The sequence below is a fragment of the Ambystoma mexicanum genome, chromosome 6p, assembly GCF_040938575.1.
Source record: "Ambystoma mexicanum isolate Mex_15411 chromosome 6p, UKY_AmexF1_1, whole genome shotgun sequence".
NCBI classification, from domain to species: Eukaryota; Metazoa; Chordata; class Amphibia; order Caudata; family Ambystomatidae; genus Ambystoma; species Ambystoma mexicanum.
The window spans coordinates 28,354,457-28,368,822 of NC_090935.1; the positions used below are offsets into that span (position 1 = coordinate 28,354,457).

The window sequence follows — 14,366 nt, forward strand, 5'->3', positions numbered from 1 at the left end:
AGTACTTCTACGTCCTGTCCCCTTTCCTCCATACTTATGGGACATTCCTCCGTCCTGTGGGACGAGACTGGAGCACTTTGTAAAAAGCATCACATTTTTCAAAAATGTGCCCTTCCTCTCTTTTTAAGCGGGGCCCGGCACGCGGCCGTAACCCCGCCCTCCTTAGTTCTGCCCAGTGCATCGCCCATCAGTCCTTTTCTCCGCTCGATCGGGACTGGACGTACTTGCATCTTTGGAAGATTTTTTCCTTCCAGTGTCCTTTTCTCCGGCTCCGGCTTAGCGGTCATGTGGCAGTCCGTCTATGCCGTTTCAATTAGACTTTCCTGTTTGTTCTTCCTGTGAGCGACGCTTCGCTAGGGCCGATCTCCATCCTCTTTGTTTAGAGTGTTTGGGTCCGGACCACCGGTGGGACTCGTGTTCAAGGTATCTCAGGGAATCAGCTGATTCCTTGGCTTTTCTCTAGGCTCCCCCCTGTGGCAAGTGATGCTGTAATGGAGTTGGGGGAGGAGGATAAGTAGGATTATGAGTGTGTGAAGCTAGCATTAATAGCTAGATTTGGAAAGACCCCTTCCCAGTATCTTAAGAGGTTTAGAACCCTCAAAAAGCATGATGGTACCCCTTGGGCTATCTGGGTGTGTGAATGTTTGAAAAACTTAGATGGTTGGGTTAAGGGTTACAAAGTGAACACTTATGAAGGTTTGAGGAATCTTGTAATGTTGGAGTCTATTTTTGATGTCTGCTCTCCTGAGCTTAGACAGCACTTGGCTGATTCAAAGGAGATAGATCCTAAGAAACTAGCTAAGGCTGCTGACTTGTGGGTTGCCAATAGGGCTACTCACAAGGATTCTGGGCCGACTCAGAAGAAGGATGAGGGGAAGCAGCCCAAGAAAGACAACAAAGAGAATTCCAATAATTCCAATCCAAAAGAGGGCCACAAACATAACCAGGGTAAACCCCAAACATAATCAGGCTAGTGTACCATCTGGTTCCACACCAGATGGAGGTCAGAGCAAACCCCCATTCCAGAGAGCATTTGGGAAATGCTTTGTTTGTGGATTGCCTGGCCATGTGAAAGGAGATCCCAAGTGTAAGGGTAAACCTTCAGGGATCAACACTGTCTCCTTAGCCTTCTCCCAGGTGGATGAAGTAACTATGACAAGTGGAAACTTTCAGCTACTAGCTGATGAGCCCATGAGAGTGTCAGCTAGTGTTTCTTTAGTGTCCTTGGGTCTTTGGGAACAACAGAACTTAGATGTCTATAACTCAATCCCAGATAATACTAAAGAGTATTACAAAGATAGTGTTCTTGTGAATGGTCAGGAAACCCCTGCCATCAGAAACACTGGGGCCAGCATAACTGTGGTTGATGAATGTTTTTTCAAGGTAGAGGATGTTGCTAAGGCACCCAAACACCTAACCAAGTTAGCTGGAAGCCCTGTGCAAATGGTTGCCCAGTTACCAGCTCTCATCCAGTGTAATGACATGACTGTCAGAATACCTGTAAGTGTGCAAAATAACGTACCTGGGAGGGTCCTGTTGGGTAATGACCTTAAAACTCTTGGAGTTGTGTCTAGTACCCCCAGGCCCCCCAGCAGAAGGAAACAGGAGCTCACTAGGTCTGCAAGGGAGAGAACCTTGAGAGGCTCTCCTGGGGACATGATAGAGGAAACTATCACCCCAAGTCCACAGGACTTACTTACTGCTATTGCAGGTCAGAAAGAGACAAAGGGGAAACCCAAGTCTGCCAGCAAGAAACCAGCAAGCACTCCTGTGCCCAGAAGGACATCTCCACGATTGTCCAAAGTCACCTCTGTGACTCCTCCACCAGCTGAGGCTGAGTGTGAGGTTCAACCCTGTATGGTTCAACTAGATACTGAGGAATCAGATCTAGAAGAGGATCTTACCCTGGTGGGAGATCTGGACCCTGTTGACCATCCTGAGCTGCAGTCTTTACTGACAGAAGGTGGACCCAACAGGGAAGACTTCAGCAAAGGACAAAGAGAATGTCCTACCCTGGAAGGTCTTCGCCTATAGGCAGCTTCTCAGCTCAATGGGACTGAGCCTGGGAAGTATAGGTTACACTGGGAGGATAGCCTCATCTACAGTGAAGCAACTGAGTCAACCTCTGGATACTACAAAAGCCTTGTAGTACCTCTAGTGAACCGACTCCAGTTTCTGCAGTTAGCCCATGAGGTATCTTTGGCTGGTCACTTAAGTTTTAAGAAGACCAAGGAAAGGCTCTCTCTTCACTTCTACTGGCCTAAGATGGATACAGAAGTGGACAAATTCTGCAGAAGCTGCCGCACTTGCCAAACCTCTGGTAAGGGTGGAGCCAAGAATGTGGCACCCTTAGTGCCTCTCCCAGTGGTGGGAGTTCCTTTTGAGAGGGTTGGGATTGCCATTGTTGGTCCTCTTGACCCTCCCACATCTTCAGGCAACAGGTTCATCCTGGTTGTAGTGGACCATGCCACTAGATTTCCTGAAGGCATACCTATGAGGACTGTTACGGCTCCAGCTGTGGCTAAGGCCCTACTTGGTATTTTTACCAGGCTAGGTTTTCCTAAGGCGGTGATATCTGACAGGGGATCAAATTTTGTGTCCCACTACATGCAAACCATGTGGAAAACTACCTGCCTACCACCCCCAAACCAATGGATTGGTAGAGAGGTTTAACAGAACTATGAAGAGCATGATAGGTGCTTTAGAAGAACCCTTTGAAAAAAGTGGGACCTTCTACTGCCATGCCTTCTCTTTGCATATAGAGAAGTCCCTCAGGAGGGAGTAGGATTCAGTCCCTTCGAACTTCTCTATGGCCATCCAGTCAGAGGTCCATTGGCCCCGATTAAGGAGGGGTTGGAGAGTGCTCCTTCCCCCAAGCCAGTCAGAGTGACTGACTATGTGATAGGTCTCCGGAGGAGAATGGCACACATGATGGCAGAGGCAAGTGATAACTTGAGGGCTGGTCAAGCGCTGGTCAAACATTGGCATGACCAGAAGGCTAACATGGTTGAGTTTACTCAAGACCAGCTTGTTCTCGTTATGGTCCCAACAAGGCAGAGGGCCTTGCAGGACAAATAGATAGGACCCTTCAAAGTTGTGGGTAAACTTGGAGAGGTGAACTATCTGGTGGACTTAGGCAATCCTAAGGAGGCTCCTAGAGTCTTTCACACCAACCGTTTAAATGCTTATGTCTCTAGACCTGACATAGGAGTTCTGCTTCTGGCTTCAGCTCAGGAGGAGGAAGAGAGTGAACCTCTGCCTGACCTCCTCAGAGGCTTACCTTTAGATGAGCAAGTGGAAGGAGTTAATCTCTCTTCCAGTCTCACATCTGACCAGCAGGATGAGTGCAAGTTACTGTTAAATAAGTTTGCCTCCCTGTACTCACTTTCACCAGGCTTGACCCCTTGGGGCCAGCATGACATACACACTGGTGACTGTTTGCCTGTCAAAAGCAGGGTGTACAGAATGTCAGACAATGTCAGATCCCACATAAGGAATGAGATCAACAAGATGCTTGATCTCAGGGTTATAGAGCCCTCTACTAGCCCATGGTCTTACCCGGTTGTGCTTGTACCAAAGGCAGGATCCAAAGAGTTGACATCCTGCGTGGACTATAGAGCTCTAAATGCAGTCACAAAGACTGATGCCCATCCTTTATCTAGGACAGATGAGCAGGGGGCCAACCTTGGTGCAGCCAAGTACCTCAGCACATTTGACCTAACGTCAGGCTATTGGCAAATAGCCCTGACAAACCATGCCAAGGAGAAAACTAGATTCTCCACCCCAGCTGCCTCTACCAATTCAAGGTAATGCCTTTTGGATTAAAGAATGCACCGCTACATTTCAGAGGATGGTCAATCAAGTTCTGAATAGGATGGAGGACTTCTGCATGGCATACTTGGATGACATTGCAGTGTTCAGCCCTATATGGAAAGAACATGTTGAACACCTAGGTTATGTATTGCAGGCTCTTGAACAGGCCCATCTGACCATAAAGGCAAGCAAATGTCAAATTGGTCAGAGTACAGTGGTCTACCTTGGACATGAGGTAGGAGGAGGTGAAAGAAGGCCATTGCCTAGCAAAGTACAGGCTGTACAAAACTGGGCCACCCCCACTACTCAAACCCAAGTGAGAGCCTTCCTAGGTCTCACTGGGTATTATAGAAACTTCATAGAGAACTATGGGACCATAGATTCTCCCTTGAATTCCATCTCTTCTCCCAAATTCCCTAAAAAGGTCAGGTGGAATGAGGAGTGCAATCAAGCCTTTGAAGGTCTAAAGAAAGCCCCTTTTCAAGCTCCAGTCCTAAGAGCTCCTGACTATCACCAACCCTTCATTTGACAAACTGATGCTTCTAATGTAGGTATAGGTGCAGTCCTTAGTCAACTGGATGAGAAAGGTAGGGAGCGCCCCATTTGTTTCATCAGCAGGAAGTTAAAGGATCCTGAGACAAGGTGGGCAGCAATAAAAAGAGAATGCTTTGCTACTGTGTGGTCACTGAAGAGGTTTAGACCATACTTGTATGGATCTACCTTCATTATTCAGACTGACCACCAACCTTTGAGATGGCTGATGCAAATGAAAGGGGAAAACCCAAAGTTACTCAGATGGTCAATCTGCCTGCAAGGATTTGATTTTTCCATTGAGCACAGAGCAGGAAGTCACCACCAAAATGCTGATGGTCTCTCTGGGATGTTTTTAACCGACTAGAGGTATGAGGTCCATCCAGGAGTGGATTAAATCCTCCTGTCCCTTAGTCGGGGGGGCGAGTGTTAGGGAGAATTCTCATTGATGGCTAATTTCCCTCACCTAGTGAGTCCCCCAGCAGCTTTGCTGGACTTCTGGAGTTTATTTTTTTCTACTTGGTAGGAGTGTGAGCTTTTCCCCCACTCTTACCTGTGTTTTGCCAGGTATATTTCTCTGTTTTTGGATTGTGGACTCTGGAGTACACCACTTCAGTAGCCCCCTTCTTTTGTGTGTCACACAGCACCTTCAGTGCCGTGGCACAGGGTTGTCTTTGAGACTTCCCCCGACTCCATTTCTGAGGCTGACTACAGTCCCCCAGAAAAGGGTAAAGTTACCATTAACTTTACCTAGTCAATCTACCATAGATCCAGTACACCCCATCTTCCATGGAGTACTGGAAAGGGTTACTTCGTATCCCTTTTTATCTGTACCTCCTAGAGCATTGTTTCGCTCTTTTAACATTTAGGGCCTCATTACACGGTAGGCGGTAAGGGTTTACCGGTACCGGTAAGGGCACCGGTACCGGTAAACCCTTACCGCCTTACTACGAGGTCCCTTTGCGGGTCCTCTCTTAACGCCTGGTTTTTCCAGGCGTTAAGGACGGGACCCGCAAAGGGACCTCGGAGCTAATTACGGTACCGCAATTTGCGGTACCGTAATTAGCACCTTCCCCATTCCCATTATGCCCTATGGGGGCAAAAATGGGAATGGGGAAGGGCCTTGGTGAATGGGGAATTACCGCCCCCGCTCACCTTGGAGTAGGGCGGTAATTTCGCCATCCACCAAGGCGGACTCGGTACGGTACCGGCGGCAACCATGGCGCTAATAGCGCCATGGTTACCGCCTACCGTGTAATGAGGCCTATAGACTTTGCTGGTGGCAGTGGTATCTACCCTAACTTTTCTACCGCGATTATATTAGATAAACGTGGTATTGCTTTAGGCTATTATATTAGCCTCGAACATAAACCCGCTTGACCAAATTGTCTTTTTTTGGCTCCGGCTGGGTTTATTCACCATTTCTTTTTGTTAAAGTCCTTCTTCTGTTTCCCTTTGCACGGCAAACTAGGTTCGCCTTCTTTGTTCACCGTCTTTTGGCAGGCTTCTGCCCAGAAGCCCTCCACCAGGCGCCTGGGTGTCTAGGTGGGCTGAATGTGAGGGAGGGGTGTAGTCACCCACTGCACAGGGTATCCTAGGAAATCCAAGTCGCACTTTGCCATGATTGGCTGAGGTGGTTGTCCCGGATGGACAACCCCCCTGCTGGGTTATTGACAGCCAGGCTGTGTGAATGGGGGTTTTGCGCATAAAAGACAGGTCTCTTGGACTAGAAGTCAGAGTCGCCACTGGAACTACAAGGAACCGAAGAGCAGCAGAGAGAATGACGACTGCTGCAACTACCCCGTCCCGGTGAAGCCCTGCTGCAGTCCTGAGCTATCTACCCTTCAACGACTAGAGAAGATCCAGTCCGGAGTCTTCTTCCCTTGAGCCTGGTGGGGATAACCAGCTCATCTTCTTCAGCCAGAGGTCGCCTTCATGGTTGAAATCGCTGCACACTGCAGTAGTGGTCCGGATAGCCACCTGAAGAACCTCTCCTGTTTTTAAGGAGCACACCTTTTATTCGTTGTCGCTGCTACCGGCTTCATCCCTGTGTGGTGCAGACACCCTTCAGACGTTCTCCTTCACCTCGAAGCTCCAGGAACCGTGGGTCTGCGGGACACCAACAGGAACAACTGCCAGGGCACCAGCTGCACCATTGGAATAAGGTACTGTGTTCTGCTTGAGGAAACAGGGTGAACCCCTTTTCTTCATCTCCAAGGCTTGTCCTTGTCTTCCCTCCTTCTTATAACTTTTGCTTCCGAACATTGACAATATCGAAGTACTCTTGGCTACGTTGAATCGTGAACTGTCTGACTGTGTGATCTTCGGCAACAGGTCCCCGGTGTCACTTGACCCTGGCTCCGGCCCTTTGACTCTTGAACTCCTGTCTCTGAGTGTTTCTCGATTCTGTCTGCCTAACCAAAATATTGCCTGTGATTTTTACGCCCAACTCCCTCTGGGTATCTCAGGTGCTAAGTGTGTTTTTGCCCCGGTAGCATTTCATGTCACAGATACGCGTTTAGTTATTAGACCGAACTGTCAAAAAGTGATCGCAATCGTATTCGCGGTAACATGTTTTGTTCGTAACACCGGTCCATTCAAACACAGGTTACTTACCTTGAGACTTACTGTACAAAGTGAATTGGTTAGTTGTAGTATATTTTTCGTGTGGTTTTAATCTAATAGAAGTGTTGTGTTTACAACAAATGGTTTAAAAATAAATGTACTTATATTTTTCTACCTGAAACCTTGAGTCAGTGTTTGCTTGAGCCACAGTATTTGTGGTCCCTTTGTGTAATCTCTGCTACTGCTCATATACTCTTGAGATAAGCCTGGCTGCTCCGCCACTGCTACCACTCTGACATAGTACAGGCTTGTACCAAAGGTAAAACTTGTATTGCCACCTGTAGTCTTAATTGTGTGTAGTGGTCCCTAAGGGCACTGCACAGGATTCTGCCTAACAAGTATTTTCGTGGCTTGTTTAGGGAGATATGCCCTCCTGCGCCGTCAGTTCCGGTTGTGTCACTGGTGATTCCGCCAGCGCCGCCTTTACCGGCCGGGCTCCCACGGGCCCTCCCTCCCTTGCCTCCATTGGCTCCAGTGGACAAATCTCCAGCAGTGCCAGATGTTGCGCAGCTTGATCCGGATGTGTCGGACAACGCACAGGGGGATCAGGACAGCGAGGACCAGCCCCGCTCTGTTGGAGCTTTTCACGATCAGGTGCTGGACACGATGTCTCCTTTGGATGTTCCAGTACCGAGGCACCCGTTCCACAGGAAGGGGTGCTTTCTGGGGCGTTCACCTTCTCTCCTTTGGAGTGCACCGGCTTGTTCTTGCAAAAGGACGTTTTAGCCGAGGTCCTTAAAGTCTGGGAGAAACCACACTCTGGACTGTTTGTTAACAAAAAGATTGACGTGCGCTGTAGGCTCCATTCTTCGGAAGAAGTGGCCTTAGCGTTGTGTCCGCCCCCTTCCTCCACGGTGGTGGCTGCTGCTACATTACAATCCAAACCCGCTTCATCGCCTTCTACAGCGGCAACGCAGGTTCTGGCCAAATAGGATAAGCTTCTTGACTCTTTGGGGAGGAAGATTTTCGCTAATTCAGGCCTTCAGTTACGTCAAGCTAACGCAGAACTGGTATTAGTGGGGGCGAATATGAAAATGTGGAAAGGTCTGTCAGAGTTTGAGGAATTCATTCCCGCTAATAAACTAGAGGATTTTAAAGAGGGTTTGTCAGATGGCAGGGTCCTGGCGCAGGATATGCTTGAGGACGCGGCGCATCATGTCAGCACCTCGGCCCTGGGCCTTTTGCTTGGCGTGGACACCTCTCGTCAGGCTTGGCTGCACGCTACCAAGTTCTCCAAAGAGGTGCAGGATAAAGTTCTGGACCTGCTTTTTGATGGCAAGCAGCTTTTTCATATGTTGAACTGACTAAGACTAAGCACCCAGACAGCCAAGTCCTTGTCTGCCTTGGTGAAACCACCTTTCAGGGCACAGAGAACGTCTTCGCAGCCTCGGTCTTCCTCTGATTTTAGGGGAATTCTGGATCGGAAGTCCCATAGGGCCAATACTCTGTCAGAAAATTCCCGCCGACGGCAACAACGGGGCAGGTTTTTCTCCCGTTCTTCAGCCTCCTCTTCAGGTTCAGGTGGCCGATAAACCAACTAAATGAAGTTTCTCTGCGCTCGCACTAGACCCTGGTGGGAGGGCTCATTGCGTCTCACTGGGAGGCATGGCAGGCCATTACCGAGGACCAGTGGGTCTTGTCAGTCGCTCAGGCGGGCTTCAGCTTGCCCCTTCCACCTACCCCACCCTTCAATCCCTCCTTTCAGCTGTCGGGGTCGCCCTCCCTCAGAGCCGAGATACAGAAGTTGCTGTATCTCAGGGCGGTGGAACCCGTTCCCTTAGGGGAGCGAGGTGAGGGCTTCCACTCCCGGCTATTCACGGTGCCCAAACCCAACCAGGCTGGCCTGCACACCATTCTAGACCTTTCCCAGTTCAATCTCTCTCTATCCCAAGAGAAATTCAAGATGATCACGCCCAGCCAGATACGGTCCTCCTTGCAGATGGGCGATTGGCTCAGCGTGGTGGATCTTCAGGATGCGTACATGCATATCCTGATTTGGAGTCCGCATCTCAGCAATTTGTCGGGGGGCGCCTTTCAGGACCCCGGCCTGCTAGTTACAATCACGACGGACTCTTCCTTTTTGGGTGGGGTGCGACATTGGACCTTCTTCAGGTTTCCGATCTCTCATCACCACAGGACAATCTCCTTCATATAAATCACTTGGAGCTCCTGGCGATATTCTTGGTGCTGAAAGCGTTCCAGCCTGTCATTGTCAACAAAGTAGTCCGGATCCACACGGACAATGTGGTGTCCATGTTTTATATCAACAAGCAAGGGGGTACCAAGTCCCCTCCAATTGTGGATCTTGCCATTCAGATTTGGGAATGGCCGGTTCAGCATGGCATCTGGCTGGTGGCAGTGCACATCCCGGGTCAGCTGAATGTTACTGCGGAAGTCCCTCAGCCAAAGTACAATGGTTGGCTACGAGTGGGAACTGAACTCGGAGGTCCTCTTGCAAATCTTCTGGTGTTGGGGCTATCCAGAAGTGGACCTCTGCGTAACGGTGTCAAACAGGAAACTTTCCCTGTATGCCTCCAGGAACGGGCTGGAAGCCTCCTCTCTGGGGGATGCCCTCGAAATTCCCTGGCTCAACATGAGAGCCTATGCTTTCCCGTCTCTGCCTCTGATTCATCGGACGCTGTGCAATCTGAGGAGCACAGTGAACTGTTCTCTTCTACTCATGGCACTGTGGTGGCCGTCCAGGTTTTGGTTTCAGAGCTTCAGCATCTGTCGGTGTGTGCACCGATCAGGCTTCCATTGGTTCCCGACCTGCTTCACAAGAGAGATCGGCAGCTGTGGCATCCCTCCCCACAATCGTTCAGCTTGGCGGCATGGTGGCTGAGTTCAGATCTTTAGAACCCCTCAACTTGTCCGCTGATAACATTCGTATTATTCAGGCGGCCAGGAAGCCCTCGACGAGATCTCAATACAGGAGCAAATGGCTTTGGTTTTGCCACTGGTGCTTAGGCAGACAGCTGGACCCCAGGGGGGCTACGATCGACACAGTGCTGTCTTTTGTCTCTCCTCTAGCAGAGTCGGGCATCCATGTCTTGACATGCAGGACTTATCTTTCGGCTGTTTTGCTGCATGCCTATCGATGGATCAGTGCTCTTTTTCACTGGCAAACCCAGTGGTTAAAAGGCACTTTGCAGGTCTCATACGTCTTTACCCTCCTGTTCACAAACCGCATCCAACGTGGGATCTCAACGTGGTCCTTACGGGCTTGTGCCATAAGCCCTTTGAGCCAATGGCTACTGTAGACCTTAAGCACCTTTCGTGGAAAGTGTCCTTCTTGGTCGCTGTGACTTCTGCAAGACGTGTGAGTGAGCTCCAGGCCTTGTCGGTGGAGCATCCCTTTCTGGTTTTTCATAAGGATAAGGTTGTTCTGAGGCAAATCCTTCTTTCCTTCCAAAATTGGTCTCTGATTTTCATCTGAATCAGTCAATCTTCTTGCCTGTCTTCTTTCCAAATCCAGCCTCAGAGGCTGAGAGGGTTTTGCATTGCCTGGACGTTAGAAGAGCTCTTAAGTTCTATCTGGACAGAACGTCTGAGTTTAGGAGTTCTTCTCAACTCTTGGTGACCTTCGGTAATCTACAAGGTAAACAGGCCTCTAAGGCGACTATCTCCAGATGGATTGCTGCCTGTATTATGGAGTCTTACGCTGTTCAAGGTCTTTAACCTCCAAAAGGGGTTCATGCACATCTGGTATGGGGCAAGGCAGCTGCTGTTGCCTTTCAAAAGTATGTCCCCTGGGAGACCATCGCGAAAGCGGCTACCTGGTCCTCTCCATCGGCCTTTTGTAAACACTACTGTTTGGATCTGAGCTCCAGATCTGATGCTCAGTTACGCCAGGCTGTGCTTAAAACCCTTTTTCAGCAAGGAGTTTTCCATCCACCCGTAATTCCTGTGAGGAGTGCTTGTGAATCTCCCATAAGTATGGAGGAAAGGGGACGGGACGTAGGAGTATAATAAGGTTACTCACCGTAGTGACCACCTTACTGCTAGTCCATAGTCCCCTTTCCTCCATACGCCCGCCGGCCGTCCCCTCTAATAAGGTTCCTCTGTTATTGCTTAAAGGCGATAGAAAAGGACTGATGGGCGATGCGCGGGGCGGAGACAAGGTGGGCGGGGTTACGGCTGCATGCCATACCCAGCGTAGAAAGAGAGGAAGGACACATTTTAAAAAAATGTGATGCTTTTTTACAAAGTGCTCCGGTCCCGTCCCACAGGACGGAGGAACGTCCCATAAGTATGGACTAGGAGTAAGGTGGTCACTACGGTGAGTAACCTTATTATTTTGGGTCATAGGTGTTGCAAAACGAGACATAGTGTGGCAAACCTATTGTCATTTGAGTATGTGTGGAGAGGAGATGTCTCTGAGGAGCGCCTTGAAACACTTTGTAGAGGAGGTCCCAAGCACAGTTCGCACTCCTACTGCCCATTTTGTAGTACCAGGAACGTTCCCGCCAAAATATGTGACGTATGATGAGCAAATAAACCAGCAGAGAGCCGCAGTGGGGCTCTGTCCAGTACCTATCAGACTGACAGCACCTATTGAAGTACCAACACCTAAGAAACCTTGGGCAGTGAGGTACCCATTGAGAATACCATATCGATACATGAGACAGAATGACGATTGTCAAAATGCAATACATGAAGAAGCCAAGAAGATACTAAAAGAAAACGAATGATGACATCATAAGAACCCGGACTGACTCACATATAGAAGATATGAAGACCTGTGAATAATGAAAAGTGACGAAACACCATGGATAAGTGACATCCTGAGTTTAAAGTGAAATAATTGATGGCAAATGTCAGAAACTTATGCCATGAGCGTGATGAAGATATGCAGCCAGTTTACACGTGTACATATGCAAGGAACCGCAAGAAGCTAAGAATTCATGAGACTTGCTAAGCTTAGTAGTAAGTTAGATTGCGGCAAGTGCCACCTATACATATCTACCTCAAGGAGCACTTTATACAAGTATACTTCCACTATGCACAAGAGCAGAGCCAACCAACGGTTACTTAAGGTCTCAAGAGGAGAGCTTTGCAGCAGGAAAATCGAGAATTAAGGACAGAGAGAAACTCAGACGAAGGCAAGTCATGCCAAGAAGCCAAGGTCGTACCAGCTGAAATAGCCAAACAGTGGATACAATTAATAAAGAGAAGGACTGAGTATCCTATTCTGAAAGGTCAAGATAAGCCACAGAAGGCAGATGGCTGACAAAATTAAATCAAATGCACGAATTACATGGAGAATAAGATGATTTCACAGTGTCGAAATCACGTGATCAAGCAAGCAGAAGGGATGAAACTTTCACCCCTACGCATGGATTTGTGCCATGCCCAGACACCTTAACTTTTCCAGACCAAGAAGCAGTCTCAAGGCCAAAATACAAAAAAATATTTGACACATGACCACTGAAGTGATGATTGATTGTTGCAATAATTGGAGGGAGGCTGGGGGAGCAGACAAGCTCCCTGCACCTGTCCGACTATTTAGCACGCTGCTAGGCTAGTGGAAAAGTATGAGTGGGGTTGATGCCAACCCAATCATAGTGGACCAAGTAATCGAGGGTCTTATAGAGAGTAGAACCAATGAGACGTCGTACTTTTAGTGACATCTACAGTAGCCATTTTGAAGGAAGGGTTTAGAAGCCCCACCTGACACTGTTTATCCAATCCCCTCACTTCATTACCATATACAGATATAGCACCTATTATAAAGTTACCTTCCTAGAACCAATAGAAATGCATGCCAGATTTTAAGCGTTACACGTCAGCGATGACGAGTTTTTAGTATTAAATTAATTGGAGTTGAAGCGAGAAGGAAGATCGAGCGATTGCTGCTATTCATGAACTCCCCGTTTTGTGTACTTGTCATTAAACAGACTCCATTTGCCAAACCATTGAGTTGTCATAATTGATTTGATGCTAGAGTATTAATCTGCATCCCCATCCATCTCACGGGGGCTGCTGCCTCATCTTAAAGTGCTATTGGGAATCCCCCAGCTTTATGGGCCAGTTGGGGTCCTAGTGCACACTTGGTAGCAGAGGATGGTTTATCGATTATCGATTAGATACAACACCCATTGACCGGCGACATAAGTAACTCTGAATCCTTGTCAATATCACGAGTCCTTTGCCATTCGGTTAAGTAGACAGAGAAGCTCCCCGTAGATAGTGGTTAGATTAAAGTGTAAAACCTGCATGTTGAGGTCTGAAGGAACCTGTGCTTTCCCCCACGTACCCCTTCCCATTTCTACGAGAAGCTGATCGAGTGAAAAGCAGGAGAGGCGGTAATGAAGGCGGTGATCCCGAGCTGTGTATTGAACCCAGAAGTGCAGCAGAAGGAATGGACGAATGAATCGGACATGAAGTGACTCTCTGCAGTGCATTGAACCCAGAAGTGCAGCAGAAGGAATGGATGAATGGATGAATGAATCAGGCATGAAGTGACCCTATGCAGTGCATTGAACCCAGAAGTGCAGCAAAAGTAATGGATGAATGGATGGATCAGGCATGAAGTGACTGTCTGCAGTGCATTGAATCCAGAAGTGCAGCAGAAGGAATGGATGAATGGATGAATGCATCGGGCATGAAATGACCCTCTGCAGTGCATTGAACCCAGAAGTGCAGCAGGATGAATGGATGAATGGGTGAATGAATCATGTTTGAAGTGACCCTTTGCAGTGCATTGAACCCAGAAGTGCAGCAGAAGGAATGGATGAATGGATGAATGAATCGGACATGCCGTGACCCTCTGCAGCGCATTGAGCCCAGAAGTGCAGCAGAAGGAATGGATGAATGAATCGGGCATGAAGTGACCCTCTGCAGTGCATTGTACCCAGAAGTGCAGCAGAAGGAATGGATGAATGGATGGATGGATCAGGCATGCAGTGACCCTCTGCAGTGCATTGAACCCAGAAGTGCAGCAGGAGGAATGGATGAATGGATGGATGGATCGGGCATGCAGTGACCCTCTGCAGTGCATTGAACCCAGAAGTGCAGCAGGAGGAATGGATGAATGGATGGATGGATCGGGCATGAAGTGGCCCTCTGCAGTGTATTGAACCCAGAAGTGCAGCAGGAGGAATGGATGAATGGATGAATGAACCGGGCATGAAGTGACCCTCTGCAGTGCATTGAACCCAGAAGTGCAGCAGGAGGAATGGATGAATGGATGAATGAACCGGGCATGAAGTGACCCTCTGCAGTGCATTGAACCCAGAAGTGCAGCAGGAGGAATGGATGAATGGATGAATGAATCAGGCTTGAAGTGACCCTCTGCAGTGCATTGAACCCAGAGGTGCAGCAGGAGGAATGGATGAATGGATGGATGGATCAGGCATGAAGTGACCCTCTGCAGTGCATTGAACCCAGAAGTGCAG

At 48.7% G+C, this 14,366-nt stretch overlaps 1 protein-coding gene across 1 annotated transcript in view; it reads right to left on the minus strand.

Annotated features, from left to right (window-relative positions):
• Positions 1–14,366, minus strand: part of LOC138511172 (CMRF35-like molecule 5) — a 147,569-nt gene that overhangs the window by 30,521 nt on the left and 102,682 nt on the right. The gene's annotated exons all lie outside the window — the stretch shown is intronic.